Below are 10098 nucleotides of genomic sequence, written 5' to 3'. Positions count from 1 at the left end.
AGGTAGAGTTATAGACAGTGAGAGAGAGAGACAGAGAGAAAGGTCTTCCTTCTGTTGGTTCACTCCCCAAATGGCCACGGATCCAAAGCCAGGAGCCAGGTGCTTCTTCCTGGTCTCCCATGCAGGTGCAGGGACCCAAGCATCCTCCACTGCCCTCCCAGGCCACAGCAGAGAGCTGGACTGGAAAAGGAGCAACGGGGACTAGAACCTGGCACCCATATGGGATGCTGGCGCCGCAGGCGGAGGATTAACCAAGTGAGCCATGGCATCAGCCCCAAACCCTTTCTTGATAAGCACATTCAATAAACTAGTAAAAAAATGGATCTTCCTCAACATGATAAAGGCTGTATATGAAAAATCCACACGTGACGTCATACTCAATGGTAAAAGACCGAAAGCTTTTCTCCTAAGGTGAGAAACAAGACACGGATTCCTGCTTAGACCATTTCTATTCAACATAGATGTGGAGTTCAAGCCAGAGAGATTAGGCAAGAAAAAGAAGTAAAAAGCATCCATACTGGCAATAAATAAATAATATGATCTCTATTTGTAGGTGATATGCTTTTGCAAGCATAAAATACTCAAGAATTTTCCCTCACCCAAAAAACCATTTAGAACTAATAAGCAAGTTCAGCAAAGTTTCAACATATAAATTCAACAGGAAAAATATCAGCTATATTTCCATGTGTATTGTTCCATGAAAAATCCAAAAAGAAAGTTAAGAAAACAATTACATTTTTTATAAAGGCTTTAATTACGTATTTGAAAATAAGAGTTACAGCGAGAAGGAAACAGAGAGAGACCTTTCTGGTGATTCTCTCCCAAGTTTGTCACAACAGCCAGGGTTGAGCCAGCCGAAACAAGGAGCCAGAAGCTTCGTCCAGGTCTCCCACATGGGTGGCAGTGGCTCAGACACTTGAACCATCTTCTGCTACTTTTCCTAGGCCATTAGCAGGGAGATGGATCAAAAGTGGAACAGCTGGGACACGAACCACTCCCAGATGTGATGCTGGCATTGCAGGCGGCAGCTCAACACACCATGCCACAATACTGGCCCCAACAATTCCATTTTTAATAGCATCAAAACATACTTATGATTAAATTTAACAAGGCAGAACGAGACTGCTTCACTGAAAACTGCACAACATTGCTTAAGAAAACATAAATAAATGGAAAAGCATCTTGCGTTCATGGGTTGGAAACCTTATTTTGCTAAGAGATCAATACTTCCCAGAATGATATACAGATTCAGTGTGTTCCCTATTTGAATCTCAATTATGATTTTTTGCAGAAATGGAAAAATGTATCCTGAAATGTATATGTAATTTAAAGGAACTTCAAATAGCCAGAACACTTTTGAAAAAAGAAGAATAAATTTAGAGAACTCAATGTTTTCTAATTTCAAAATTTATATAAAGCTACAAAGTCAAAACAGTGTGGTGCTGGCTAAGGATAGACATTGCAATGAATCAAGTAGAACTGAGAACTCAGAAACAAACTCACATCTATGGCCAGTTGATTTTTTTTTAACAAGAGTGCCAAGACTAGGGCTGGTGCTGTGGCATAGCAAGTAAAGTTGCTACCTGCAGTACTAGCATCCCATATGGGCACCAGTTCTAGATCTGGCTGCTCCACTTCCAGTCCAGCTCTCTGCTATGGCCTGGGAGAGCAGTAGAAGATGGCGCAAGTCCTTGGGCCCCTGTACCTGCATGAGAGACCCAGAAGAAGCTCCTGGTTCCTGGCTTCAGATCGCCGAGCTCTGGCTGTTGGGGCCATATGGGGAGTGAACCAGTGTTTAGAAGATTCTCTCTCTGTGTATGCCTCTGCCTCTCTGTAACTCTGCCATTCAAATAAATAAATGAATCTTTTTAAAAAGAGAGAGAGAGAATGTTACAACATAAAAATAAAAAAAAAGAGTGCCAAGATAATTGGTTGGGGGAAAGGTTAGTCTTTTCAGAAAATGATGTGAGGAAAACTGCATATTCACATACAGAAATGAAATTAGATTGTCACCCAAATTTGAAAGCCAGAACTATAAACAGTTTAAAAGAAACTATAAAGGAAATCTTGAAATCTTCATGAACTTGAATTTAACAGTAGTTCAAGTATGGAATCAAAAACACAGGCAACAAAAGCAAAGACAGATAAATTGGATTTTATCAGAATTAAAAAATTTTGTGCATCAAAGGACATGATCAAGAAACTATAAGGATAACCCACAGAATGGGAGAAATATTTGAAAGTCACATATAAAAAGGTACTTCAAAAGTTTGTGAAAAATGCAATTTAAGGAAAAGGTTGTTGTGGTGCAAAAAATATGAAATCTATGCATACAAGGAGTCTTCATAGAGTTTGCAGAAAATATATATTATTAAAAAATGTTCTTGGATTCAGCAAACTGATTCTGAGGTATCTTGATGTACTTCCATTGTGTTATCTTGCTTGGGATTCATTAAGCTTCTTGGTTTTGTGAATTTTATAGGATTTTCCCCCAAGATATGGAGAGAAGTGGGCCTTTATTCATATTTTTTGTTCCTTTTCCTTTTGAGCATTAGACCACCTAATGTTAGACTACTTAGCATTCATGTTAAAATACCTAATAATGTCACACAAGTCCCAAAGACTCTGTCCATTTTTTCCCAATGTTTTTCTTCTGTGTTTCAACTACACAGTTTCTGTAGTTATGGCTTCAAGGTCCCTGCGTGTATTTTTTTATTGTCTAAAGTACTGTTAATTATTTTTCAACCCTTAAATGTCGTTCCATCTCTTTTATAGGTCTTCAATATCATCCTCATTATATTCATTTTTATTTAAACCACCGAATACATTGGCGATAGCTTTAGAGTTCTTGTGTGATAATACCATCATCTCTATCATTTTTAAGACTATCTCCACTGACTAATTTTTATTATACTTGTGTGTCACATTTTCTGCTTCACCAGTCTAACAGTTTATATCGGATACTGAACGTATGTGGTGTTTGCGTTCTGTCATCTTCCTTCAAAGAGTGTTGTGGGCAAAAGGCGGGCAGTAAAAATACAGGGATCGGTTTGGTCCTTTTCAAGTCTGGTTATGTAGGTATTGAACAGTTTTAATCTATGGTTAACTTAGCCCTGCTCTCTCTGGGGTATCTGCTGAATGCCCCAGGTGTTCACAGAGGTCTGTACTTGAATGTTTCCAGGCAGCGTGAGCTCTGTGACGTGCTTAGCTTACAGCTCCCTGACAGGTTTTCCCCAGTTGTTAGCCCTGCCGTGTGTATTCTCATCCTGTGGTTGCTCAGTTTAGCCTTCAGCCGTGAACTAAAGAGGAACTCAAGTACATTTCTGAAAATTTTTCTCTGTGTAGCTCCTTCCTTACCATTACTTCACCCCATAAACTTCACCTCCCCAGCCGCCCAGGGTTCTACCCTCTGCCTCGTCCCTTAGCAAGACCCCTCTATCCTGCTTGAATTCCCCTTCTCTGGAATATAGTCCAGAAAGTGCCTCCAGCAGGAAGCTGGGGCTTGTTTGCTTCTCCCCTCTCAAGGACCAGAGCCCTGTTCTCTCTGTTGTCTAAAGTCTGAAAACTTACATCATGCATTGTGTCTAGTTTCTGGTTGTTGGCACTGGGAGGGCAAATCTGGTACCAGTTATTCGATCATGGCTGGAAGCAGAGCTATAATCTGCTGTCTTGTCTCATGGAACCGTGATGGTTTATGGCTTTGTTCCCATTGTAGGTAAACTAGAAATGAATGAAATACAGTGAAATAAATTACCAATGGTGTGATCAGATCTCCTACAGCTTTAACTTCTCACACTAAATTTACTTATTATTGTACTTTCTTATTTGGGAGATGAAAAGAAAGAGAGACACAAAGATCTCCCATTTTTTTGGTTCACTCCCCAGATGTCCAAAGCAGCCAGATTGGGCCAGGCTGAAGCCAGGAGCGAAGAACTCAGTACAAACCTCCCACGTGTGTAGCACTAAGCACTTGAGCCATCACCTGCTGCCTCTCAGGAGGAACATTGGCTAAAAGCTGGAACTTGAACCTAAGTCCTGTGATATGGGATGTGGGCAATCCAAGCAGGGTCTTAACCGCTGTGTCAAATGCCCACCCTTAACTTCTCACTCTGAACAAGAATGCTTTAAGTCTTGTTTCCAGTTTATGGCCATGCGTAATCCAGAAATTATCCTGTTATTAATCATTAACACTATTGGAATGCCACCTCCAATGGCATTACCTATCTTCTGTGATTGCTTCCAACATAAGAGTAGAAACACAAAATATGTTCCAAATAGGCCTTATTTCAGTGAGGTACCTCCAGCTTGCTCCAGTAACATTGGAAATGAATCATTCAACCGTGTTTTCAAAGTCAGGCATACTAATGTTTGCTTGTCATTTCACAGACGAAGTCAGATCTTTAATATTCTATTTTTGAGATTATGACTGATTTCCTCACTCAATTTGAGTTCAGTGTTTGGCTTTTGTTATTTGTGAGGACACGGTTAATAGTCTGAGTGTGTCTTACATATTTGTGTGTATATTTCCTGATAGACTACCTACCTTGCAAGGCTTGCAACACACTAGATATTTTATCTGAGTAAAAAATTAACCATTAGGGTACACATGAATTTGAGTCTCCCTCTTAGGTATAAACATCTGTGATTTGAATTAGCTTCTTTTAAGTCTGGTGAGCACTACATGAGAGCGTGAGCGACTTCATGCAGAAAGGTAAGGAAAGGAGACAGAGTTATTTTTACTGTGTAGCGTTTGTTCAAGGTCCAGTAACATCCCCGGTACTCTGCTGAAGATACGGTGTAAGAAAGAACTGTTACCTGGAAACCTGGGATGGACTGAGTTAGCAGGGAAGTCTACAATGTGCCAGGGTCTACAGTGCATTAGGATTTTCACTCTATAAAAACCCAGCAATCTATGTGTAAATCGAAAATGCCACAGACTCCAGGAGGCTTGACTGAGGACAGAGAATGTCAGGTGAGAGGAGACAGATCTTTAAGCATTTACGACTAGAGGATCCCCACTGTTTTCATGGCACAAGGACCTTGTTGCAATGTTAAAAATACTTGAAGGTAAGGCCGGCGCCTTGTGGCGCTGGCACACCGGGTTCTAGTCCCAGTCGGGGTGCCGGATTCTGTCCCAGTTGCCCCTCTTCCAGGCCAGCTCTCTACTGTGGCCCGGGAGTGCAGTGGAGGATGGCCCAAGTGCTTGGGCCCTGCACCCCATGGGAGACCAGGAGAAGCACCTGGCTCCTGCCATCGGATCAGCATGGTGAGCCGGCCGCAGCGCACCGGCTGCGGCGGCCATTGGAGGGTGAACCAACGGCAAAAAGGATGACCTTTCTCTCTGTCTCTCTCTCTCTCACTGTCCACTCTGCCTGTCAAAAAAAAAAAAAAAAAAAAAACTTGAAGGTATCCGGCACTGCGGCTCACTAAGCTAATCCTCTGACTGCAGTGCAGGCACACCAGTTTCTAGTCCCGGTCGGGGCGCCGGATTCTGTCCCGGTTGTCCCTCTTCCAGTCCAGCTCTCTGCTGTGACCTGGGAGTGCAGTGGAGGATGGCCCAAGTCCTTGGGCACTGCACCCGCATGAGAGACCAGGAGAAACACCTGGCTCCTGGCTTCGGATCAGCGCGGTGCGCCGGCTGCAGCAGCCATTGTGGGGTGAACCAATGGAAAAGGAAGACCTTTCTCTCTGTCTCTCTCACTGTCCACTCTGCCTGTCAAAAAAAGAAAAATAAAATAAAATTTAAAAAAATACTTGAAGGTAAAAAGAAAAAATTAAAGTCTGTTCTTTAATGATTTCCGACTTTTCAGCACATCCTAGTAATTTGACTTTATGAATGGAAAAAAGTGGCATGTATCCACTGGCTTAATCTAAGGTGTCAACAATCCCTCTCTGAAGCTATTGAAATAAGAGGAGTGCCCACAATTACTAAAGATCTTCCGGTGATAAAAGGGGAATTGCATAAACTTCTGGCTGCACGCATCAGAATGATTCAGCGTTTCATAAAAAAACATACTTCCACGGACTTCCCAGTTCGGTGAATTTTGAGGAACACTTTCTCCTCGTACTTAGGTGAAGTGCTCACTCTTGCAGCAGTAACAGCTTCCAGAAGCAGACTGGAGACCTGCTTTCAAGTATGCTTTCTTCAAACCACTGTCCCATGCTTGCAACTGCTTGGATCATGTTAACCAGAGCAGAATTTGCTGTCAAAAACCTTTTTAAGCCAGGATAGCAAGGGGTGAGATGGCTGGTGAGGCAATGAGCATGCTCTGAACTCCTTGCAATCCAATTGTTTAATGCACTTTGCTTATCAAAGGTGCTCCCCGGGGGGCCTGATTAAGGAAGGAAAGAAATAGGATATAGAGGCACAGCCACAGATCGGACTGGTGAAATCTACCCAATAAACCCTTTGTTTTAAGCCATGCCTATTAACCTCTAACGTCCACGTCTAGGTGTACGATAGAAATTTAGCTCAACAGAACCTTGGGACTGGGGTGCCATCTAAATAGCCAGGTTTTCTGGATTGCTGTGAAGAAGTAGCCAAGCCTTTAAAAAGTTATCCTGGAAGGGAATCATTCTGAATTTATTTTTCCCTTGCAAATGAAATGCTGCATAGAGTACCATTTTTCTTGAAGACACAGTCACTATACATATCAATAATAGTTACAAGCTGTAATGTGTTGATGCCCTTAGGCATACTGAAATGGTAGGGCATATTTTCCCCACACTAAATGATTCCAGACTCCTATGCCCTAAATCTGAGTTTCTACCTCATATCATTTTCTTTGGTTCTTCTCTCACAGATACATTGTTAGCGGTCACATCTTCCTGTTACTGTGAAGTTTTTAATATCACTCTTAAATTGTTATTTTTAGTTGGGTGTGGGCATAGAAACTATTATTGCCAAATTTCCTGTATAGAGATTTTCCTACGAACAAAGCTCATTAATCTTGATGCACAGACGTGGAGACATCTGTGTTATTTACTTCAAGAACATTTTTTACTCTTGGAGAGGTGGGGAAGGTGTGTTCCAAATAGATGGGGTTGCCTGGGAGCTGAGCTCTTACTTGTTGAGATTTTGTTACTATATTGTATAGTTTTGTACACACTGAAGTTGTGACTCTGCTGCAGGAAGATGTGCGTTGCAGAGTGTTTATCGGGGACCCCATACCCTAAAAGAGGCAGGAATGGGTTTTCTGGCTCACTCTTGCTTGGCTAGCATAGTCCTTGACATGCACTTGTCAAGTGGTAGTTTCATGACAGGAATATTTATGCTTGATTGATAGTCCCTCTGTCTTCACTGTCTTTCATACTCCTACCTCTTTTCTTTCTTTTTTTAAAGAGTTTATTTATTTATGTGAAAGTCAGAGTTAGAGAAAAGGATGTACACACACACACACACACACACAGATCTTCCACCTGCTGGTTCACTCCCCAAGTGGCTAGAATAGGCAGAGCTGAGCCAGGCTGAAGCCAAGAGACATTAGCATCATCTGGTTCTCCCACGTGGATGGCAGGGGCCCAAGCACTTGGGTTATCGCTACAGCTTTTCCCAGGCCATTAGCAGGGAGCTGAATCAGAAGTGGAGCAACATGGACACAAACCTGTGCCTATATGGGATGCCAGCATTGCAGGCAGCAACTTTACCTGTTATGCTACAAATGCAGACCCTACCAACTTAATTTTCTTAAAATTTTATTAATTTATTTGAAAAGCAGGGGCTGGCACTGTGGTGCCACAGGAAAGACCTAGAGAAGCTCCTGGCTCTTGGCTTCGAATCAGCCCAGCTCTAGCTGTTGTGGCCTTTTGGGTAGTGAACTAGCAGATGGAAAACCTCTCTCACCCTCTCTCTCTGTAACTTTGCTTTTCAAATAAATAAATAAATCTTCAAAAGAAAGTATTTGAAAGGCAGAAAGAGAGCGCCTATCTGCTGGTTCATTTCCCAAATGGCTGCAACAGCCAGGGATGAGCTGGGTGAAAGCCAGGACCCTGGAACTCAGCACAGGCCTCAGACATGAACAGCAGGAACTCAGCTCCCTAAGTCATCACCTGCTTCCCAGGGTATGCCTTAGCAAAGCTGGAGTCAGGATCAGAGCTAGAACTTGAACCCAGGCACTCTGAGATAGGACGTGGGTGTCTTGCTGGCATCCTAACTGCTAGGCTAAATGCCTAACTCTGCTCCAACTTCTTGATTTCCATATTTTCTTTAGCATTCCTTCTTTAAGAGAAGATTTTGAAGTTAATCAAATGATAAAATACTAGCTTTCCCAAGATAGATGACAGTCATTCCCCACTTATCCAAGGAAAATATGTGCCAGCATCCTTAGTGGATGCCTGACACTGCAAATAGTACTGAGCCTGATGTAGACTATTCCTATACATGCATATCTATGGTAAAGATTGATTTATAAATTATGCACAATATGGGAGTAACAACAATAACTAATAATGAAATGGGACAATTTTAACAATATTCTGTAGTGGGGTTGGCGCTGTGATGCAGTAGGTTAATCCTCTGCCTGTAGCACCAGCATCCCATATGAGCACTGGTTCTAGTCTTGGCTGCTCCACTTCTGATCCAGCTCTCTGCTATGGCCTGGGAAAGCAGTAGAAGATGGCCCAAGCCCTTGGGCCCCTGCACCCACATGGGAGACCTGGCTCCTGGCTTCGGATCAGTGCAGCTCCGGCCATTGTGGCCATTTGGGGAGTGAACCAATGGAAGGAAGACCTTTCTCTCTGTCTCTCCCTCTCACTGTCTGTAACTCTAACTCTGAAATAAAATAAATAAAATCTTTAAAAAATGATAATAATATCCTGTAGTTAAAGTTCTGTGAATGTGCTCCCTCTATATTTCTTTCCATCTTTTCTCTCCCTACCTCCAAATATCTTTTTTTTTTTTTTGACAGGCAGAGTGGACAGTGAGAGAGAGAGAGACAGAGAGAAAGTTCTTCCTTTTGCTGTTGGTTCACCCTCCAATGGCCGCCGCAGCCGGCGCGCTGCAGCTGGCGCACCGCGCTGATCTGATGGCAGGAGCCAGGTGCTTCTCCTGGTCTCCCATGCGGGTGCAGGGCCCAAGCACCTAGGCCATCCTCCACTGCACTCCTGGGCCATAGCAGGAGCTGGCCTGGAAGAGGGGCAACTGGGACAGAATCTGGCGCCCCGACCAGGACTAGAACCCGGGGTGCCGGCACCACAGGAGGAGGATTAGCCTATTGAACCGCGGCGCCGTCCCCCAAATATCTTATTGTACTTTTACCTTTTCACTTAAAGAAAGTCCTTTATTTACAGCTTCTCTTTGGCTTATCCAAATTGCCCACATCACTATTCTTGTCCTTTAGGGCCACTATTAAGCAAACTAAGAATGCTCAGGGGTGAACATTTGGCCTAGTTGTTAAGACAGTGGTTAGGTTCACTTCCCACATCCTAGTGCAGACTCTGGAGTTACCAGTGATGGTTCAAGTAGTTGGGTTTCTGCCACTCATGTGGGAGACCTAGGTTCAGTTCTGGGCTTTGAGCCTTGGCCCCCTAGTTAGTACAGGCATTTGAGGTATGAACCAGTGGATAAGAACTCTCTCTCTCTCTCTCTCTCTCTCTCTGTGTATGTGAGTGTGTGCACGCACATATGTGTGTCTGTCATTCTATCGCTATATCTCTTGCCTCTCAAATAAAAAAATAGTAAAAGTAAAACAAGACTTGGCTTGAAAAAAAAAGTACTTTGATATTGCAGCAGTTGCTCTGACAGCTGGAATGATTGCTAAGTCACTAACCGGGTGAATAGCATATACAAGGCGGAGATGCTGGACAAAGGGATGGCTCAAGTCCTGGCCAAGACAGAGGGAGACTGTGAGATTTCCGAATAGTGTGACATTTAAAACTTACGGATTGATTATTTCTGGAATTTTCCATTTAACGTTTACAGGACATGGTTCATTGAGTAACTGAAACGGTGGAAAGGAAAACTGCAGATAAGGAGGGACTGACTACTGCACCGGCTGACAGTCATGCAGATAGCCACCTTTACCGAAGACATTTGTGGCTTTGCTTACAGCCTGTGAAGCAAAAATTAATGTTATTTCTTCAATATTAGAAATGTTCATT

Source organism: Oryctolagus cuniculus, chromosome 10 (assembly GCF_964237555.1).
Source record: "Oryctolagus cuniculus chromosome 10, mOryCun1.1, whole genome shotgun sequence".
NCBI classification, from domain to species: domain Eukaryota; kingdom Metazoa; phylum Chordata; class Mammalia; order Lagomorpha; family Leporidae; genus Oryctolagus; species Oryctolagus cuniculus.
This window is presented reverse-complemented; position numbering follows the sequence as displayed.